Genomic DNA, 23431 nt, shown 5'->3' with positions numbered 1-23431 from the left:
GAGAAGGATTCTGAAAGAGGAGACTTGAGTCCATCAGGTGTCCCAATAAGATATCCCTTTCCACTAAAAGCTTTAATCAAAGCATGGTAGCCTAGTTTCTGAACAAAAGAAGTCAGAGTAGGATCATCTTTATGAGGTCCATTCATCTCTTCGGGTTTTTTCGGTCACGTCCATATACACCTCCATTGCATATGGCATATAGTAACAAGAATCATTAATAGAGTAATAACTAAAATTATTTACAAAAATTGATAGTAAGAACCATATATATACACATCGATTAACAAAATCTGCTACAATAAAGATGCAGCAAGTTGCAGAGAAAATTGATTATACAATAGCAATATCACAAGACAAATAACGACTTAATTATTATATCAAAGTTTATTTATTTGTATATCATTAGGCTCTTCCAAAGTTAATAAATAGAAAAAAAGTGGTGAAAATGGTTGTCCCTGCTTTTCGAGTATAGTACTCAAAGAAGGATCTAATTCAGTTAGGCACATATATAAGGTCAAGCTTCATTTCAGTCAATAATTATGATATGCTAATTAATTAGTTAATTAGAACAATGTACAGTTTATACATATAGCTGATAGAAGCAATGTGAACCTGGAAGTCCTCAAGAAAAATATCATCCATGAAATTAATGCACTTTCTTACTTTAAATAGTTGATGCAATTATGGTTAGAATGAGAAGCTGACAATGACAAATTATGGTTTGAAAGTTGAACCAACTTGTTTCCAAAATTTTGAATAAAAACTTTTATATATAGTGCAGAGATCTCAACTTAAGAGGAAAGAACTCAACTAACCAAATGATTATATGCGCACTTGTGCAAGTGAATGGATGACTAGTGTTATTGCTACTCTTATATACACGATAGCTGTTTGGGACAATGGTGTGCAACAATGCTGTGATTTACAAACTTAGTAAAAAAGACACCCTTAAGCTATGACACCTTGGGCAGTTGGACATGAAGCTAAAGGGAAATCCCATATGACAGATGCATTATAGAATACATGATTAGTGGGGCAAAGATAAATGCAAACAGCATAGCAATTTAAGCAACTACAACTATTCTAGGAATGAATTGATGGAAACTAAATGCAATGTACATTGAAAGTTATATGTAACCACCCAATTCCCAATATGTCATGATCATACTGGAAATCAAGTGTCACCAATTTGCTCACCTAAAATATTAGCTATTTATTATTAAGCCTGTAATCGTATTAGCGCACTATCGAATTTTTGGAGAAAACTTTTATTTTATAAAAAGATTTGCGAGGACAGCTAATTAAACATACACAAGGCCAACATTATATGTATATAACATATAGCATAGATCATACATACATATAAAGGTACTGTCATATATATATATATATATATATATATATATATATATATATATCGTAAGTTAGCATACAACCCTTCGTATCCTGCTACTATGTACAAATCAACACTCCTGGCCCTGGTCCATATAAGAAATCCCTAAGCTGGTGCCCGAAACTAGCCTAGTCAACTATGTACACCCTATTCTCTCAGTGAATCTAATCAAAAGTGAGAGACTAACACAAAATCTAGGCTAACACAAAATATCAAAAGGCTCAAACTCAGCTCCCAGGCATTAGCTATCATCGTCAGAGGAAGTCACAATCACGTTAGAACACTCCTTAGGATCCTCGTCCTCATCATTAGAAATCTTGATAATTTCTGGAGGGGCACTGGCACTCGTGCTATTGGTTGACCAACACTCATCGATCTGTTAATAGAGGCAGAGAGTGGCTCCTCAGAAGATGGCTCGGATGAAGATACTGAGATCTGCTCTACTGGAATATCCTCCTCTGGTACAGGCTCTGGAATATGCTCCTCTATGGGCTCATGCGCAGGGTCCACCTGATCAACAGGCTGATCAGGATGCTGATGAGGCTCTGGCCCGTCATGGAATAGGTGAAATGGAGCATCCGGGTGAAGCCACTACAACAGAAACTCGTAGGGCATATCAGGGTTAAACTGTGGAGTGTTAATCAGATGACTGAAGGGGTGATCATGTAGAATGTACATACGAGTCTTAATCTCTGCACCTACTACATAAAACCAATGCTGTACAATATCCTCATATATATAGGGAGGGTCCATCTTGTAAACAAGACTCTGGTCTCCATCTGAAGGGGAGGAAGAAAAGGGGTAAGAACTGGGGGTTTCTTAGCAGGGTCAGGGGTAGTTAGTCAAGTCAGGATTATTGGTGCATGGAATTGTGATCACACTTTTCACAACTCCGGTACAACTAACCAGCAAGTGCATTGGGTCGTCCAAGTAATAAAACCTTGCGTGAGTAAGGGTCGATCCCACGGAGATTGCCGGCTTGAAGCAAGCTATGGTCATCCTATAAATATTAGTCAGGCGGATTCAATTGGTTATGAGTTTTGATAATTGAAAGATAAATAAAACGTAAATTAAAATAAAGATACTTATGTAATTCATTGGTGGAAATTTCAGATAAGCATTTGGAGATTCTTTGTTGCTTCTGAACCTCTGCTTTCCTATTGTCTTTATTAAATCATGCGTGCTCCCTTCCATGGCAAGCTGTATGTTGGTGGATCACCATTGTCAATGGCTACCATCCGTCCTCTCAGTAAAAATTGTCCAAGCACGGCTTCTGTACGGCTAATCATATGTCATATCTCTCGTCTCGGGTGAAGAATACAAGGAACAGCTCCCGCACGGCTAATCATCTGTCGGTTCTGACTTGTGTCAGAATAGGATCTCTCTATCCTTTTCCACACTGTCACTGCGCCCAACATTCGTGAGTTTGAAGCTCGTTTGTTCTAGCCTTTACCACGAAGGTTATGATTTCTGTGAGTTCGACTGCAAGTCAAAGTCACGAACCAAAGGCCTAAGAGATTATACTCCAGCTGTCGTCCAATGACTACATTGAACATCATGTAGACCGCTTGATAAACCACTATTTTATGGTTTATATTGTGTTTAATTGTGCGATTTTATCAAATCTTTACCCACTTATTCATATGATTAGCATGCATTTATAATTCCTTCCTAAAAATACTTCATGGTTGAAAACTTGCTTCCTAGAGACTTTTAATTATGTATTTTAATTCTACTCTATTCAATTCGATGCCATGATCTGTGTGTTAAGTGTTTCAGGCTTTATAGGGCATGAATGACTTGGAGATTGGAAAGGAGGCTTGCAAAAATGGAAGGAACACAAGAAATTGAGGAGATGACCAGCGAAAAGTGGCGGACGCATAACTCACGCGACCGCGTGACATAGAGAAAATTGCAGTGACGCGGACGCATGGCTCACGCGACCGCGCGGATTGGAAACTGCACAAGTGACGCGAAGGCGTGGACGACGCGCACGCGTGGCAAGGCAAAACGCCGGATGACGCGAACGCGTGAATGACGTGATCGCGTGACATCCGCAATCTGCAGAATCTGTAGAATTCGCTGGGGGCGATTTTGGGCCCTGGTTTGACCCAGTATTTGGCCCAGAAAAGCAGATTAGAGCCAGGGAACATGTAGAGACCAGAACACAACATTTATTCCGCATAATTTTAGTTTTAGATCTGATTTTACTCCTCTTTAGGTTTTCTCTCTACACGTTTATAGTTCTTAGGATTTTTGGACTGGGATATTGAGAAGAGTTATTACCTCCGTCAAGACTTCGTCATTCTAGTTTGTTTTCTTACTTGTTACTTACTCTTCCATGTCCTTTATTTACTCAGAATTATTATTGGATTAATTTTAGAATTTATTAATACAGGAACTATTCCTATTTTTAATTGATCCTTTTGATTATTATTATTCATGTCTTTCAATATTTCCCTTTCTTATTTCGTGGATTTTATAATCATAATGAGCGAGTAGTTCCATAACTTGATTGGGAGTTGATTGACAGGAAGACCTTGAGTTGGATGTTCAAGAGTAAAATTATAGTTGGGTTTCGCGTTGGGTCGCCCTCTAATCACTGACACTAGTCCTTCCCAAGGGAGAGGATTAGAACCTGTGAATAGAAACTGATTTCCAACTTGCTTAACTTTCTTTTATCTGGTAAAGGATAACTGAGCAGGCAACCTTTAATTATCACTTTTATCTTGAGAGAACTCCATCAAGGATAGGGCTTCCAACTAATCTACTCCCGGTCAAGATTTTTATTTAAATTACATAAATTCCCTGATTTAATTTCCTGTTTACCAACTCAACCATTTTTAGAAAACATCTGATTAATAAAATAGCACATCTTCCTGCAACTCGTTGGGAGACGACCTGGGATTCATACTCCCAGTATTTTAATTCTAATTTTGTGACAACCCTTCTAAATTGATAAGTGGATTTTTGGTTGGTTAAGAACTGTACTTGCAACGTATCTCTTATAACAATTTCTTAACTCGCAAATTTCCGCCACGTCAATTTTTGGCGCTGTTGCCGGGGAGTTAAAATAGAGTGCTAAGTTATTGATTGCAATTTATTTATTTGCATTTTATTTTATTTTGCTACTATGAGCTGCGTGTTTCTTTCGTTAAATGACGCGTTTACTTCTTGATCCAAGCTTGCCAGTATTTGTTCCTGAGATTGAAAGAACTATTTCACGTATAAGGCAACCTCGGCGTCGATTAGTCCTCTCCGAGGGGGAATTTAAAACGTCACTTGAGAAAGAAACAAGCTCCCTTTCTACTGATTCGGTTGATTTACGTGCAGGTGACATGGCAGAACCTAGGAGAGTTACTATCCAGGAGGCTGGAGCCACTGATTTCACACTGCAACCATTTCAAGTGCATCACCCAATGGTGGCTACAGATTTTGAAATAAAGATTGCACTGCTCAACTTGATGCCTAAGTTTCATGGCTTACCTGCTCAAGAGCCTATCAAGCACCTGAGGGATTTCCAAGCAGCCTATTCTACTATCAGGCGCGATGGTGCAGATGAAACTTCTATTTTGTTAAAAGCCTTCCCATTCTCTCTTGAGGGAAAGGTGAGAGAGTGGTACTACACTCAACCCGCAGCAACTGTTTCTGACTGGGATACGCTTAGAAGAGAATTTTTGAAAAAAATATTTCTAGCTGAAGTTACTGACAAACTGAGGAAAGACATTTCCATGATTGTTTAGGACGAGTCTGAGACTCTCTACGAATACTGGGAGTGCTTCAACAACCTTCTGGAAGCATGCCCCCACCATATGATTGACAAGATAGTGTTGCTCGGCTACGTCACACAGGGCATGAGGCCCCAAGATAAGACCACATTGGAAAGGTCTATGAAAAGTACAAGACCACTGATGAGGCATGGCAATTGATCAGCGACTTAGCTGAATCTACTAGGAATCACAGGCAGAAACAAAGCCGGTCAAAAGCTGTTGCAGAAGTATCCTCTAGCAGAGAGACTGCTGCTCTAACTCAGAGTATCTGTGAAATGACCAACTTACTAAAGCAGATGCAGTTGAGTCAACAACAAGCTCAGCAAGCTCAGCCTTCTCCAACACAGCAAAGCCAACAGTTGGTTCCACAGAGAGTGTGCGGGATCTGTGCTGATTATAGCTATTATACTGATGAATGTCCGCAGCACCAGCAGGAAGACAACACTATAGCAACCACTCATAACTTTTATGACCGCCCCAATCAAGGATACAATCTAGGTAGCAGCTACAACCATGGATGGCAGGATAATTCAAACCAAGGTTGAAGAGATAATTCTAACCAGGGCTGGAGGGACAACAATAACAGAGGAGGTAGAGACAATCTGGGAAATCAGAGGTGGAATAATAATAATAACAGGCAGCAGAACCAGCCTTACAGAGCACCTCACCTGAGGCAATTCCAAGGACCACAACACAATCAACAGCAGACCTCTCAGATCACTTATCCCTCTTCATCTTCTAATGATGAGTTACTACAATCTATTGATCGGAGACAGCAGGCTATGCAAAACAACCTTACTTCTACTCTAAATGGTTTGAACTCTACCTTACAAGCTCTCGTATCACAGATTGGATCACTAAATAATTCCAACAACCAGCCTATGAGCTCCAGCGAAATTCCCTCTCAACCATTGCCCAATCCAAAGGGTGGCATCAATGCCATCACCCTAAGGTCCAGAACCACACTGGAAGAGAGGAATCGGGAGGAGCCAATCCCATCAGAACATGCCTCAGCTGAAGAGGTAGTGGAAGTAGAGGATGCTGAAGAGGAAGAGGACATACAATACATGGTTGAAGAAGAAGAAGCTCAACCACAGAAGGAAGCACCAAAGGAGGCAGACCCTGTAGGAAACGCCCTCCCTATTCCATTTTCACAAATTGCAAGGAAGCCCAGGAAGCAGATGGAACTTGATCTTAAAATAGTAGAAATATTCAAAAATGTTGAGGTAACTGTTCCCTTTTTTGATGTTATTCAGCAGGTACCTAAATATGCAAAGTTTCTAAAAGATTTATGTATACATAAAGACAAAATTAATGAATTAGAAACTATTCCTTTAGGTAGTTCTATATCTGCTTTAATGGGAGGTATACCTGAAAAATGTAATGAACCAGGCCCATGTATGGTTAATTGTACTATTAGTGGTGTGATATTTTCTGACTGCATGTGTGATCTAGGAGCATGTGTTAGTATAATGCCTTTGTCTATATATGATACTTTGAGGCTCCCTCCCTTAAAAAAGTCGACAGCTCGTTTTATGTTAGCAGATAAAAGCATAATTACAGTGGTTGGAATTGCTGAAGACGTATTAATGAGAATTAAGGGGCTCACATTTTCCATTGACTTCTATATCCTGTAAATGCCCCCTAATGACTCAGGAAAGCCATCATCAATCCTGCTTGGAAGACCATTCCTGAAGACTTCAAAGTTCAAGCTGGACGCATTTTCCGGAACTTATTCTTTTGAGATAGATGGCAGAATATTGAAATTCAGTTTAAATAGAGCTATGGAGCACCCTCTGGATGACCTTTCTATCTCCTAGTGTGACATCATAGATGAAACCGTGGCTGAAGTTCACCAGGAGGAGTTAGAAGAAAAATACACAGGACAAAGTCCAAGTATGGGGACACTCTTGGAGGACAATGAGGGCACTTTTCCATTATCACCAACCCCAGATAATCCAGAGACTGACCATGAGCAGAAATTATAATTAAAGCCCCTCCCTCCACACCTCAAGTATGCTTACTTTGAGGACAAGTAGAAGTTTCCAGTTATCATTGCAAGGGAACTCACTTCCCAACAAGAAGAACAGCTACTCAGTGTGCTGAGGAAACACAAAAGAGCAATTGGATGGAGCTTGGCAGACATAGAAAGCATCAACCCTCAAGTTTGTGAGCACAGAATATTTTTAGAAGAGGGAGCTAAGCCTGTTCGTCAACCCCAGAGAACACTGAATCCCATTATCTTGGAGGTTGTCAAAAAGGAAGTGACCAGACTACTTGAGGCATATATCATCTACCCCATCTCAGACAGTGAATGGGTCAGCCCAGTACAAGTGGTACGCATGAAGTCTGGAGTCACTACAGTGAAGAATGAGCATGGAGAGCTCATAGCAACCAGAGTACAGAACGCCTGGAGAGTCTGCATTGATTACAGGCGCCTCAACCAGGCCACTCGTAAGGATCACTACCCCCTTCCATTTATTGATCAAATGTTGGATCGCCTATCAGGTAAATCACATTATTGCTTTTTAGATGGTTACACAGGCTATTTCCAGATTCATATAGCTCCTGAAGATTAGGAAAAGACTACTTTTACATGTCCTTTTGGGACTTATGCTTATAAGAGAATGCCCTTTGGCTTGTGCAATGCACCAGCTACTTTCCAAAGGTGCATGATGGGTCTTTTCTCTGGCCTTATTGAGGACTGTATGGACGTTTTTATGGATGATTTTAGCGTTTATGGTGATTCCTTTAGCCTTTGCTTAGATAGTTTATCTAGAGTATTAGATAGATGTGTCAGTACAAACCTTATATTGAATTTTGAAAAATGTCACTTTATGGTAAAACAAGGGATTGTACTAGGACATGTTGTGTCTAATACTGGCATTTCTATAGATCCAGCAAAGGTGGATGTTATTTCTAGTTTACCTTACCCCTCCTCTGTGAGGGAAGTTCGTTCGTTCCTTGGCCATGCAGGTTTTTACCGGAGATTCATTAAGGACTTCAGTAAGGTAGCACTTCCCTTATCCAGATTACTGCAGAAAGATATTGAGTTCGAGTTTAGTGAGGACTACAAACAAGTGTTTGATAAGCTGAAGACTGCCCTGACTCAAGCTCCAATTGTGAGAGCACTTGACTGGAGCCAGCCATTTGAAATCATATGCGATACTTCCAACCATGCAGTAGGAGCAGCGCTAGCTCAGCGTGAAGGTAAGGATCCTTTTGTAATTGCTTATGCATCTAAGACTTTAGACACAGCTCAGTCTAATTACACTACTACTGAGAAAGAGCTTCTTGCTATTGTTTTTACTCAAGATAAATTCCGAGCTTATTTACTTGGTACTAAAGTAGTAGTGTACTCAGACCATGCAGCTCTAAAGTATTTATTAGCTAAAAAGCAGTCCAAACCAAGGCTTATACGTTGGATACTGCTACTACAAGAATTTGATTTAGAAATTAAGGATAGGAGTGGTAACCAAAATCTAGTGGCAGACCATTTGAGTAGCTTTGAGCATATTAAGGATACCGCCACTCCTATAAATGATAATTTCCTGTTTGATGACTTACAAGCAGTATCTGAAGTAATCCCTTGGTATGCACCTGTAGCTAATTATCTAGTTAGCCGCACCTTTCCTCAAAACTTTACTAAGAATCAAAGAGACAAGCTGAAAAGCGAGTCCAAATATTATATATGGGATGACCCATATTTATGGAGATGTGGCACTGACTAGGTAATTAGGCACTGTGTGCCTCAATCAGAATTCCAGTCTATTTTAGAGGCCTGTCACTCATCTGAGAGTGGAGGAAATTTTGGCCCTCAAAGAACAGCTAGAAAAATTTTAGATTGTGGATTCTGGTGGCCTACCCTTTTTAAAGACGCCGCTGAATTTTGTAAATCTTGTTCCCCATTCCAAAGGTTTGGTAATATTTCCAAGAGGGATGAGATGCCTCAAGAGACTATGCTTTTCTATGAAATTTTTTATGTTTGGGGCATTGACTTCATGGGTCCATTTCCAAATTCTAATGGTTATTTTTATATACTGTTAGCTGTAGATTACATTTCTAAATGGGTGGAAGCAATTCCTACCCGCACTGATGATGCTAACACTGTTGTTTCCTTTGTGAGAAACCACATTATTTGTCACTTTGGATCACCATGAGCAATCGTGAGCGATCAAGGCACCCATTTTTGTAACAGGAGACTAACAGGATTACTGAAGAAGCGTGTGATAGTTCATAAAGTGGCAACAACCTACCATCCCCAGACTAATGGGCAAGCCGAGGTGTCCAATAGAGAGATAAAAAGTATATTGCAGAAGATAGTCAAACCTAATAGAAGAGACTAGAGCACCAGGCTACAAGATGCACTCTGGCCATACAGAACTGCATACAAGACACCCATTGGGATGAGTTCCTTCCGCTTAGTTTATGGAAAGGCCTGTCACCTCCCAGTAGAGGTAGAGCACAAAGCCTTTTGGGCAGTGAAGGAGTGCAATATGGAATTTGAGAAGGCCGAAACTGAGAGAAAGTTGCAACTGCAGGAATTAGAGAGCCTACGCCTAGAAGCTTATGAGAACTCAAGACTGTACAAGGAAAAGATGAAGGCTGTGTATGAGAAGCACATCAAGAGAAGAGAGTTCCAAACTGGGGACTTTATCCTCCTTTACAACTCTAGACTGAGACTCATGCCAGGCAAGTTAAGATCAAGATGGGAAGGTCCATATAGAGTGGAGAATGTTGATCCATGCGGAGTTTTCCACCTGAGTCATCCTTCAAGCTCTGAATTCATCAAAGTTAATGGACATCGCCTGAAGCTATATCATGGGGAGAAGGCGAAACCCAGGGAGCTAAAGATCTTCCTCTTGGAGGATCCACCCACAACAGAAGACTGAGCTAGTGGAGCGTCCAACTTAAGGACGTTAAAGCAAAGTGCTGGGTGGGAGACAACCCACCATGGTATGATCGTTCCTTTCTTTATTCTTAGTTTTCTTTTTCAATAACTCTTCTCTTTATTAGCACATTTAGTTTGCATCTGCATTTGCATATTTTTATATAGAAAAAAAAGAAGGCGAGCACGCGACGCGACAGCGCCACCGACGCGTCCGCGTCGCAGGTGGCTTAGAAAGAATAAGAAATCGAACAGAAAGTCACGCGAGAGTGTGGCTGGAGGTGTGCCTTTGGCATAAATCACCCCATACAACCGCGTCGCTGACGCGCCTGCGTCATATGGGAATCATGCCTCCCACGTGTCTGCATCACTCACGCGGACGCGTGACCTGAAAATCGACGTAAGAAAGGGTGCACGACCGAAAGTTGTGCTATAGTGGTGCTGGACTGGTGCTGAACGCACAAGCCTTACCATGCGGACACATGGCTCACGCGTCCGCGTCATCTCCCAATATTGGCCACCGACGCGATCGCGTCAATCACGCGACCGTGTCACCCTAGAATTTGGCAATAATGCATTTTGAACAGAAAGTTGTGCGAGCGCGAGGCTGCCCTCGCGCCAGTAGCACAAAACGAGTCACGCGTCCGCGTGACCGACGCGACCGAAACGATTCATATGAGCATAAGTCGCACGAACGCGTCCTCCACGCATCCGCGTCGCTTGCGCCGCACAGCTTAACCTAATCTGCCAAAATATCTTATCTTTCTCTTCCCCAAATCCTACTTTTTCTTTTCCCTCCTTATTTCTTCCTTTTTCCTTCTTCCTTCTTTCTCACTCTCTACTTTTTCTCTCTCTCACCACCATTATCAAGGTTTTTCTTTTCTTCTTCCCTCCTTACTTTTCTATTCTTCTTCTTTTTATGTTATTTTTTTCTTTTCTTTTTTTTTACTTTCATTATTCATGTCTTCTTTTCCTTTCTTTCTCTTTTATTTGGTGTTGGAAATTTATTTGGGTCATTATTTCTTATGATATGCTTGTGGATTGTTGCAAAATTGTTTGGCAATTATATATCAATTTTTAAAGGATTGCTTGCATGTTCAATTTATTATTTTCAATAGCTTACCTATCATGCATGCTATGTGTTTGTGAAAACGCCCGTATGGCATTATGCACTATTTTTGGATTTCTTTTAATCTACAATACTATATGCCTATTTTTCACAAAACCCTTTTTTCTATTTTATTATTTAAATATAATTGTCATTACAATCAAATTATCAGTTTGAAAGACTTGGTAATCTAACTTGGACATTGAATGCTTGTTCTATGCTACTCATGCCTTTGCCTGCATGCCAATAAACACCTAGCATTTAATTGTCCCTATATGCACTTGCTATATTTCCATTGATGATTTTCCACATGTAGTCATGACCATGTGTTAATTTCATTCATCTTTTAATGTGCATTGATTACCATTTTTTCCGCCATCTTCCTTGCTCCAACCCTTGACATTTTAACATACTTTTTCTTTTCTTTCTTTTAGGATGGCCACCAACAAAGGCAAGGAGAAAACTGCTCCCAAATCAACAGCAAGTAGAGGAACCAAACAAGCATTAGTGGCAGGGCCATCTTCAACTACAGTTAAGCCCTCAACAAAAAGAATCAAAAGGATTATAAAGGTTGATGAAAAAGAGAAAGCCTTCCCAGCAAAGGACACTGCGAGATTTACCAATTGCTACTGTGAGCAGATGTTCTCCATCCTGGCAGAAAGGAGTTACAACAACGAATACCTTCTTATCCTCCCAACCCATATCACTGAATTTGTTGAGCTGCAAATTGCACGAAGACAATGGGGTTTCCTACAGAGACAGCCATGGCATGTTAATCTTTCTTGGGTAGTCGAATTCTACTCCAATTTTCACCTGCCAACCCTGCAGTCTGGCTATGTCCATCAGAAGCAAGTCCCTATTACAGAAGAGGCCATTCAACGAGCTTTAGATCTTCCCCCTACTCCTGAAGGACCGGACGCATTTCAAGAAGCCGCACTCAAGCACCAGATGTACCAATTTGACTGGGATGTTGTTCTCAGAGTTATCGCCCTACCTGGTAGCAGATGGATCTACGGATACCATCGTTCCAATCCTAAGGGAATATTGGCTTCCGCACTTACCTTGGAGGCTCACGTTTGGGCATAGATTATGCCCCATTACGTCTTTCCGAGCACCCACGAGTCCTCCTTCACTGCAGACATGGTCGTTCTACTATGGTGCATCCTTACAGACCAGCCTCTGAACCTACCAAGACACATCCAGAATGCTATGGGACACGTACAAATTGCGGGCAACTTACCTTTTTCCGCTTAGGTCTCAGATCTTGTCTCAGCAGCCGGAGTCTCCTACAAAATTGGGGACACCAAAGCCATGCTTCCACGAGATGATCAGTATGTGCCTAACGGGAAATATATCAGGCCTCCAGCAGCCACTACAAGCCAGCCTACTAAACCGGCTGAAGACATTCCGCCTTCAACACCACAAGCACCTACAACCAATCAACTGCTCCATCAGATACTTGAAAGGTTGGATCGACAGGAACACAAAGCAAAGATAAGAGAGCGCCGTAACATGCGCCAATTCACACACCTCAAGGAGCTACTTAAGGGAAAATACAGAGACTCAGACACCCCGGACTCTACTTCTTTTACCAGCACAGGGAGCCATGACGGTCCCGACTGTGGAAATACTGCTACCAGCCCACCTTTGTTCCTAACAGATGGCACCGAGGACGGTGCAAAGCCTTAAGTGTGGGGAGGTCGGTCAGTACATGACTCCTGGAGGTAAATTCTCTTCCCTAACACCAATAAAATAGGATATTTAGTTAGTTTTTCTTTTGTAGAACAGGATAAATTGCACAATAATAGATTAGTTGCATGCATGTTCTACTTGATTGAAAAGACAATAAGTTTCTTCTAAGACCCTATTTTTAGAACAAAATTTCACTAATTTTAATCTAAACTTTTATGTTAAATCTGCTTGAAGTTATATTTGGAACATGGTTTTTGAGCTAAAGAACACACAACCTGTGAGACTTTGAGCTTAAATACATGGTTACATTATTTAACCATAATTATTTTGTTCTTGTGTGTTTACTTCTCTATGATTGTAATCTATATTTTGTTTCATCCTATATGTCCAGTGTTTAATATATCTATATGCTTGCATATGATTGAGGCCATTATTTGTTTAGCTCACCTATCCAAATTAAGCCTACCCTTTCAATTACCTTTGTTAGCCACTTTGAGCTTTTAAATCCCATTTGTTCTGTATTTTACCACATCACTAGCCTTAAGCGGAAAAACAACTATATATCCCAATTGAATCTTTGGTTAGCTTAAGATAGAATTATGTGTTAATTAATTATGGGAAAATTGTGGGAACAAAAGATAATAAGGGAATGTGTCATGATAATATAATGGGAATTTGGGTGCCTACTCATGTAAAACTATAAAAATTAAAAATCTATGCTCATTGATAAGCTACGTTTATATTCATGTTCAAAAAAAAATCCAAAAAATATTCAATAATCAAATAAGGGGACAAAATTACCCCAGTGTTAAGTTAAGAATTCAAAGATCAATGCATATATGATAAAATCAAAATAAAGTTGATGCATGAGTAAGGAATATGAAAGGGAAATTGTGGGTATCTAGGTGTGAAATTTAAGCTATAAAGAATATATATGTGTGTTGGGTGAAAGCTTAGGTTAATTAAAGATTCAATTTATAAGCTTACTTAGCCATATATGTACCCTTACCCATACCTTGGCCCCATTACAACCTTGAAAAGACCTCATGATGTTTGCATTGGTATATTAATTGTTGTTGATTGGTTAGGTGAAGAACAAAAATTAGAAAGCATGATTAGAGAAGGATAGAGTGATTGCCCTATACACTAGAGAGATTAGAGTATACATACATCATCAGTGAGGGTTCAATGTTTAAGTTCTATGTTCCCTGCTTTCATGAGCTACCTTCTTGCATTTTTATCTGTTCTTACTGTATAAGAATTGAATTAGTGGAATTTGATTTGTGATTGTCTTGAAGAGCTTATTTACTTTTGACCAAGTGGACAAGAATCATATAGTTGCATTCACATATATAGGTTGCATTGCATTGCATGAGTTTTACATGTTCCTACTCATTTATTTTATCTCCTTCAACTAAGCATGAGGACATGCTAATGACTAAGTGTGGGGAGGTTGATAAACCACTATGTTATGGTTTATATTGTGTTTAATTGTGCGGTTTTATCAAATCTTTACCCACTTATTCATATGATTAGCATGCATTTATAATTCCTTCCTAAAAATACTTCATGGTTGAAAACTTGCTTCCTAGAGACTTTTAATTATGTATTTTAATTCTCCTTTATTCCATTCGATGCTGTGATCTGTGTGTTAAGTATTTCAGGCTTTATAGGGCATGAATGACTTGGAGATTGGAAAGGAGGCTTACAAAAATGGAAGGAACACAAGAAATTAAGGAGATGACCAGCGAGAAGTGACGCGGATGCATGGCTCACGCGACCGCGTGACATAGAGAAAATTGCAGTGACGCGGACGCATGGCTCACGCGACCGCGTGGATTGGAAACTGCACAAGTGACGCGAAGGCGTGGACGACGCGCACGTGTGGCAAGGCAAAACGCCGGATAACAAAAACGTGTGAATGACGCGATTGCGTGACATGCGCGATCTGAAGAATCTGTAGAATTTGCTGGGGGCGATTTTGGGCCCTGTTTTGACCTAGTTTTTGGCCCAGAAAAGCAGATTAGAGCCAGGGAACATGCAGAGACCAGAACACAACATTCATTCCGCATAATTTTAGTTTTAGATCTAATTTTACTCCTCCTCTAGGTTTTCTCTCTACACGTTCATAGTTCTTAGGATTTTGATTTTATTGCTTTTTGGAATGGGATATTGAGAAGTGTTATTACCTCCGTCAAGACTTCGTCATTCTAGTTTGTTTCCTTACTTGTTACTTACTCTTCCATGTCCTTTATTTACTCAGAATTATTATTGGATTAATTTTAGAATTTATTAATACAAGAACTATTTCTAATTTTAATTGATCCTTTTGATTATTATTATTCATGTCTTTCAATATTTCCCTTTCTTATTTCGTGGATTTTATAGTCAGAATGAGCTAGTAGTTCCATAACTTGATTGGGAGTTGATTGACAGGAAAACCTTGAGTTGAATGTTCAAGAGTAAAATTATAGTTGGGTTTCGCGTTGGGTCGCCCTCTAATCACTGACACTAGTCCTTCTCAAGGGAGAGGATTAGAACTTGTGAATAGAAACTGATTTCCAACTTGCTTAACTTTCCTTTATCTGGTAAATGATAACTGAGCAGGCAACCTTTAATTTTCACTTTTATCTTGAGAAAACTCCATCAAGGATAGGGCTTCCAACTAATCTACTCCCGGTCAAGATTTTTATTTAAATTACATAAATTCTCTGATTTAATTTCCTGTTTATCAACTCAACCATTTTTAGAAAACATCTGATTAATAAAATAGCACATCTTCCTGCAACTCATTAGGAGACGACCTGGGATTCATACTCCCAGTATGTTAATACTAATTTTGTGACAACCCTTCTAAATTGATAAGTGGACTTTTGGTTGGTTAAGAACTGTACTTGCAACGTATCTCTTATAACAATTTCTTAACTCGCCAATTTCTGCCACGTCACCGCTTGTGGTTGTCAGGCCCGCGGATCTTGGCTAGGCGAGTAATGAAGATAGTGGGTGATTGTCACGGGTCACCCCTTCATTCTGACTTAACTAAATTAAGAACGAGAGTATATCTTGGAGAAGAGACATGCGTGAATTGAAAGAGAAATAATAGTACTTTCATTAATTCATGAAGAACAGTAGAGCTCCACACCTTAATCTATCAGGTGTAGAAACTCTACCGTAGAAAATACATAAGAGAAAAATGTCTTGGCATGGCCGTGTGGCCAGCCTTCGAATGTGAAAAATGGCATAAGATCCAAATTCCAAAGATAACTAAAACAATAGGAAAGACTAGTATTTATACTAAACTAATTACTAAGGATTACAGAAATTGAGTAACTAAGTGCAGAGAGTGCAGAAATCCACCTTCGGGGCCCACTTGGTGTGTGCTTGGGCTGAGCATTGAGCTTTACACATGCATAGGCCTTTTCTAGAGTTAAATGCCAGCTTGGATGGCAGTTTGGGCGTTTAACTCCAGTTCTGGTGCCAGTTTCGGCATTTTACGCCAGAAAAGGGTCTCTAGCTGGCGTTTAAATGCCAGTATGGGCCATCAAATCTCGGGCAAAGTATGGACTATTAAACATTGCTGGAAGGCTCAAGATGTCTACTTTCCAACGCAATTGAGAGCATGCCAATTTGGCTTCTGTAGCTCCAGAAAATCCACTTCGAGTGCAGGAGGGTCAGAATCCAACAACATCTGCAGTCCTTTCTCAACCTCTGAATCAGACTTTTGCTCAGGTCCCTCAATTTTAGCCAGAAAATACCTGAAATTACAGAAAAACACACAAACTTATAATAAAGTCCAAAAATGTGATTTTTGCATAAAAACTAATAAAAATATAATAAAAAGTAACTAAAACATATTAAAAACTATGTAAAAACAATGCCAAAAAGCGTATAAATTATCCGCTCATCACAACACCAAAATTAAATTGTTGCTTGTCCCTAAGTAACTAAAAACAAAATAGGATTAAAAGAAGAGAAAATACAATAAATTTAAAAAATATCAAAGAAAATTAGTTTTAATTAGATGAGCGGGACTAGTAGCTTTTTGCCTCTGAACGGTTTTGGCATTTCGCTTTATCCTTTGAAGTTCAGAATGATTGGCATCCATAGGAACTCGAAATTCAGATAGTGTTATTAATTCTCCAAGTTTAGTATGTTGATTCTTGAACACAGCTACTTTATGAGTCTTGGCCGTGACCCTAAGCATTTTATTTTCCAGTATTACCACCGGATACATAAATGCCACGGACACATAACTGGGTGAACCTTTTCAGAATGTGACTCAGCTTTGCTAGAGTCCCCTGTTAGAGGTGCCCAGAGTTCTTAAGCATACTCTTTTTGCTTTGGATCACGACTTTAACCACTCAGTCTCAAGCTTTTCACTTGGACCTTCATGACAGAAGCACATGGTTAGGGACAGCTTGATTTAGCCGCTTAGGCCAGGATTTTATTCCTTTGGGCCCTCCTACCCATTAATGCTCAAAGCCTTGGATCCTTTTTACCCTTGCCTTTTAGTTTAAAGAGTTATTGACTTTTTATGCTTGCTTTTTCTTTTTCTTTCTTTTTCTTTCTTTTTCGCAACATATTTTTTTTTTCATATTTCGCAAGCTTTGTGTTTTTCACTTCTTTTTCTTGCTTCAAGAATCAATTTTATGATTTTTCAGATTATCAATAACATTTCTATTTTTTCATTATTCTTTCAAGAGCCAACAATTTTAACATTCATAAACTTCACTATAAAAAATATGCACTATTCAAGTATTCATTCAGAAAATAATAAGTATTGCCACCACATCAAAATAATTAAACTATTTTCAAGATAGAATTCAAAATTCACGTACTTCTTTTTCTTTATCAGAAAACATTTTTCATTTAAGAAAGGTGAAAGATTCATGGAACATTCATAGCTTTAAGACATAGACACTAAATACTAATTATCATGTAATAAAGACAAAAATATAGTCAAAACATAAAGCATAAAAACTGAAAGCAGAAAAGAAAATAAACAAGGAGATTAAAGAACGGGTCCACCTTAGTGATGGTGGCTTCTTCATCCTCTTGAATAAGCAATGGAGTTCTTGAGGTCCTCTATATCTCTTCCTTGCCCTTGTTGCTCCTCTCTGATTTCTTGGAGGATGATGGAGTGCTCTTGGTGCTCCACTCTTAGTTGCTCCATGTTGGAACTCAATTCTCCTAAAGAGGTGTTGAGTTGCTCCCAATAGTTGTGTGGAGGGAAATGCATCCCTTGAGGCATCTTAGGGATTTCTTGATGAGGGACTTCCTCATGCTCTTGTTGAGGTCCATGAGTGGGCTCTCTTGTTTACTCCATCCTCTTTCTAGTGATGGGCTTTTGAGATGAATCTCTACATCTCCCATGACTCGGAGTTGGAAGCAACTGCCTTCCTTTTCCTCTTCCTAGAGGTTTCTCCGGCCTTAGGTGCCATTAATGGTTATGGAAAAACAAAAAGCAGAGCTTTTTTCCACACAAAACTTAAAGGGTTTGCTCATCCTTGAGCAAAAGAAGAAAGAAAGGATTAGAGGAAGAAGGGATGGAGGAGATGGAGGTGTGTGAATAGTTCGGCCAAGAGGGGTATTAGGTGGTTATGATGTGTGAAAATAAAAGAGTGATGAGGGGCTTATATAGGAGTGGAGTGGAGAGGGAATTCTTGTAATAGAGGTTGGGTTTGGGAGGGAGATGGTTTGAATTTGAATGGGTGGGGGTAGGTGGGTTGTATGATGGTTTTGGAGGAAAAATGGAGGTGATTGGTGAAGGTTATTTTGGGGAAGAGTGTTATAGAAAGGTGTGAAAAGGAGAGAGAGTGAGTTGGGGTAGGTGGGGATCTTGTGGGGTTCACAGATCCTGAGGTGTCAAGGAATTCTGGTCCCTGCACCTTTCTAGCGTTTAAACGCCCTCTGTGTGCCATTTCTTGCATTTAACGCTAGCTCTGCTGCCTTTCCTGGTGTTAAACGCCAGGCTGATGCCCCTTTTTAGCGTTTAATGCCAGTCTGTCTGCCAATTCTGGCATTTAACGCCTAGAATGCTGCCAGACTGGGCGTTAAATGCCCATTCTGCTATCTTTACTGGCGTTTAAACACCAGTAAGCCTGTCCTCCAGGGTGTGCTATTTTTGATGCTATTTTTGATTTTGCTTTAATTTTGCAGCTATTTTTGTGACTCCACATGATCATCAACCTAAAAAAAACATAACATGGCAATGGAAAACAAATGTCTATAAAAAATAAATATAATTAAATAACATTGGTGGATCACCGTTGTCAACCTATCCAATCATGCGTGCTCCCTTCCATGGCAAGTTGTATGTTGGTGGATCACCGTTGTCAATGGCTACCATCCGTCCTCTCAGGGAAAATGGTCCAGGCACGGTTTCTGTACAGTTAATCATCTGTCGGTTCTCACTTGTGTCGGAGTAGGATCTCTCTATCCTTTTGCCTAACATTCGTGAGTTTGAAGCTCGTTTGTTCTAGCCTTTACCACGAAGGTTCTGATTTCTATGAGTTCGACTGCTCTGTTGTCAGGAGATGCAAGTCAAAGTCACAAACCAAAGGCCTAAGAGATTATACTTTAACTGTCGTCCAATGACTACGTTGAACATCATGTAGACCGCTTGTGGTTGTCAGGCACACGGATCTTGGCTAAGCGAGTAATGAAGATAGTGGGTGATTGTCAAGGGTCACCCCTTCATTCTGATTTAACTGAATTAAGAACGAGAGTATATCTTGGAGAAGAGACATGCGTGAATTGAAAGAGAAACAATAGTACTTTCATTAATTCATGAAGAACAGTAGAGCTCCGCACCTTAATCTATGAGATGTAGAAACTCCACCGTAGAAAATACATAATAGAAAAATGTCTTGGCATGGCCATGTGGCCAGCCTCCAAATGTGAAAAATGGCATAAGATCCAAAGTCCAAAGATAACTAAAACAATAGAAAAGACTAGTATTTATACTAAACTAGTTACTAAGGATTATAGAAATTGAGTAACTAAGTGCAGTGATGCCAAGGCATCTTAGGCTAGTTTCACTAGTATTTTTCTGTTAGTTTTAGTGGTTTTATGCATTTTCTTGAGCTTAAAGTAACCAAGAATGGTTAAAAGAATAACAAAGCAATGAACCATCCAAACAATATGATTTTGATGCAAATTCCATGAGTTTTAGTTATATTACTTGAATGCTATGAATGGAAGATTTCTCATGAAATTTTGCAAGACTTTGATGCATTTGTTTGGATGATTTCAGGGAAGAAGAGGCTAAGCAAGGAAGCAACAAAATCAATAAAGGAAGCTTGAATATCACATGTGGAGTTTAAGTTCCAGTTTAAGCCTAAACTGGAGCTTAAACGCCAGAATCATGAAGGCTAAGAAATGCTAGAATTGAAGTTTAACCTCCAGTTTAACCTTAAACTGGAGGTTAAACGCCAGAATGATAATGCCACTCAGGAAGGAGTTCCACGTTTAACCTCCAGTTTAACCTTAAACTGGAGGTTAAACGCCAGAATGGGAAAAGCACCAGGGAGCCATTTCCACGTTTAAGCTCCAGTTTGACCTCAAACTGGAGCTTAAACGTGTTCGACCAAGTTTTCTCCTCCAGGGTTGCTCTCTCCATTTCCACGTTTAAGCTCCAGTTTGACCTCAAACTGGAGCTTAAACGTGTTCGACACCTCCAGGGCTACCCTTCTAAGCTTCCACGTTTAACCTCCAGTTTAACCTTAAACTGGAGGTTAAACGTGTTCGACCTCCAGGATGCCTCCTTCCATTTCCACGTTTAACCTCCAGTTTAACCTTAAACTGGAGGTTAAACGTGTTCGACCTCCAGGGCTGCCCTTCCTATATCCACGTTTAAGCTTCAGTTTAACCTTAAACTGAAGCTTAAACGTGTTCGACTACATGACTCTCCAGGGCTGCCTTCTTCCATTTCCACGTTTAAGCTTTAGTTTAACCTTAAACTGAAGCTTAAACGTGCTTCTACAAAAGGCCTCACTGGAAGTGTCTGGCGTTTAAGCTGCAGTTTAAGCTTGAACTGCAACTTAAACGCCACTCTTGGAAAAGGTTTCTGGACCAAAAATATTGTGGTTTAAGTTAGTATTTGAGCACAAACATTAACTTAAACTTATTCTGGTATGAAACCCAATTGAATATCATGGTTTATGGGATTGGGCCTGAAGGATTGATGAGTCTGAAATTTCAATTTATTGAGTCATGTGCCATTATTTGATTATCACTAAGTTGGCTCAATGAATGTTACAGAATTTGGATCAGCAGCCTCATCAAGATTATGGATCATAAACCCAAGGCAAAAGGAAAGCAGGGAGAGGCCTCAAAGCCCAAGAAACACAACAGAAGCTCAATATAGAAAGTGTATAAATAGGATAGAATTTAAGTTAGAAAGGACTTTTACCTTCACTTTTAGCTAGTTTTCATATCTTTGTAATTGAATTCAGAGCTATGACTCACTAAACCCCCTTTCATTGGGTTAGGGAGCTCTATTGTAATTCAATGAATCAATAATAGTTTATCTTCTTCTTCAATCTTTTCTCTTGAATTTTGTTAGAAAGCTTCTCGATCTAATTCCATTGGGTAGTTGTCTTGGGAAAGAAACTACCCATAATTGGAATCCTTCAGAACCTTGGGAAAGGAATGGAGGATTCATGCTAGAGAAGCTTTCTCACAGTGAATTGGATTGGGGTTTGGATGGATATTGTGACATGTAATCCTACCAAATTGTGGTTCATGAAACTGTGTGGTATAATCAGTGATCGAGCATCATCTCTTCTTATGAACATTTAAACCAAGGGATTGGGAATTTGTTCATTTTTAGAGAGAATTGGTGAACCAAGGGATTGGGATCCAATCATATAAGATTGCCAAGCAAAATTCAATGAACGCATTGCTTGAGGAAGAGATAAACATGTTTTGATTCGGAGATCTCAATATCTCCTATAACCCAATGAATCCCCCAATTCTGATTTCCATCTTCTCTTTACATTCTGCAACTCAATTCATGCAATCACCCCATTCCCTTTTAATTTCAGCAATTTAGTTTCTGCTCTTTAATTCATGCAATTTAAGATTCCGCCATTTCAATTTCTTGTCATTTACTTTTCCCGCCAATTTTACATTCCGCAATTCTCATCTCAATCTTGATTCCGCTCAACTAGAACACACTTCTAATCCGAATTGCTCACTCAACCAATCCTTGTGGGATTCGACCTCACTCTATTGTGAGTTTTTACTTGACGATAACCGGTGCACTTGCCGGAAGGAATTTTGCCGATCGTGCAATTTCCTAAATCGTAGCATAACTAGTTTATGCGCATCAAGTTTATGGCGCCGTTGCCGGGGATTGGTTTTCGATTGACAATTCTCCAATTGGAAGCTAACTAGATTGAGCAATTTCTCTTGCTTTGTTAATTCTGTTCAAGTTACTTGTTGAATTTTAATTTCTGCACTCGGTTACATGCTTTCTTTCTTTATGCCTTTAAATTCAAGCAACTAACTCACTGACTCACTAACTGTTTGAATTAATTCCTCAATTGCTTTAACCATACTCTTCCATTAACCAAGAGTATTTCACTTGTTTGTGCCTGTGCTGTGTTCTTGTATGACAGGTAGGAGAGGAGAGACATCAACTCCTCCATATACCGAACCAGAGAGGACCCTTCATAGACTGAGAAGGGAAGCAAGAGGGAAGAGAGTAGTGGGAGAAGAGGAATCTGAAGGAGAATCTGAGGACAATTTTGAGGAAGCTTTAGATCTTAACATGGATAGAGAAGTTCACAACCATGAGAGAGCTGATGGAAACAATGCCATTCCTGAGAGGAGGGTTCTTAGTTCATACATAAACCCAACCTCTGGGAATTGTGGTAGCAGCATTCAGAAACCACCCATTCAGGCCAACAATTTTGAACTCAAACCACAGCTAATATCACTTGTGGAGAATCATTGTTCATTTGGTGGGAGTGCTAATGAAGATCCCAACCAACATCTCACAAAATTCCTGAGAATTTGTGACACTGTGAAGTCCAATGGAGTCCAGGAAGATGCCTATAAACTGCTTTTGTTCCCATTTTCACTTAGGGACAAAGCAGCTAAGTGGCTGGAATCATTCCCAAGGGGGAGTCTAACAACATGGGATGAGGTGGAAAGCAAGTTTCTGGCACGTTTCTACCCCCCACAAAAGGTCAATAGGCTTCGATCTGAGGTTCAGACTTTTAGACAACAAGATGGTGAAACTCTCTACGAGGCATGGGAGAGATTCAAGGACTTGACAAGGAAATGCCCACCAGACATGTTCCATGATTGGGTGCAATTGCATATTTTCTATGATGGACTCTCTTATGAATCAAGGAAGGCTGTAGACCATTCATCAGGAGGTTCATTGAACAGGAAAAAGACTGTGGAAGAGGCCATTGAGGTGATTGAGACAGTGGCTGAGAATGAGTACTACTATGCATCAGAAAGGCACAACACTAAGGGAGTCATGGAGCTGAACCATGTTGATACAATTCTAGCCCAAAACAAGGTGTTTGCCAAGCAACTAGCAGAGCTTACCAGGCAATTAGAAA

General features: G+C 39.8%; 1 non-coding gene across 1 annotated transcript; it reads right to left on the bottom strand.

The window, feature by feature from the left end:
* Positions 1 to 23052: 23052 nt before the first annotated feature.
* LOC112725751 (small nucleolar RNA R71) lies at positions 23053 to 23156 on the bottom strand. The gene has a single exon (XR_003164837.1). It is a non-coding gene; the product is annotated as a small nucleolar RNA R71 (small nucleolar RNA).
* Between the last annotated feature and the right edge of the window lie 275 nt (positions 23157 to 23431).

The sequence above is a fragment of the Arachis hypogaea genome, chromosome 11, assembly GCF_003086295.3.
Source record: "Arachis hypogaea cultivar Tifrunner chromosome 11, arahy.Tifrunner.gnm2.J5K5, whole genome shotgun sequence".
Classification (NCBI taxonomy): domain Eukaryota; kingdom Viridiplantae; phylum Streptophyta; class Magnoliopsida; order Fabales; family Fabaceae; genus Arachis; species Arachis hypogaea.
Note: the sequence above shows the minus strand (reverse complement) of the source record. Positions and strands in the feature narration are given on the sequence as shown.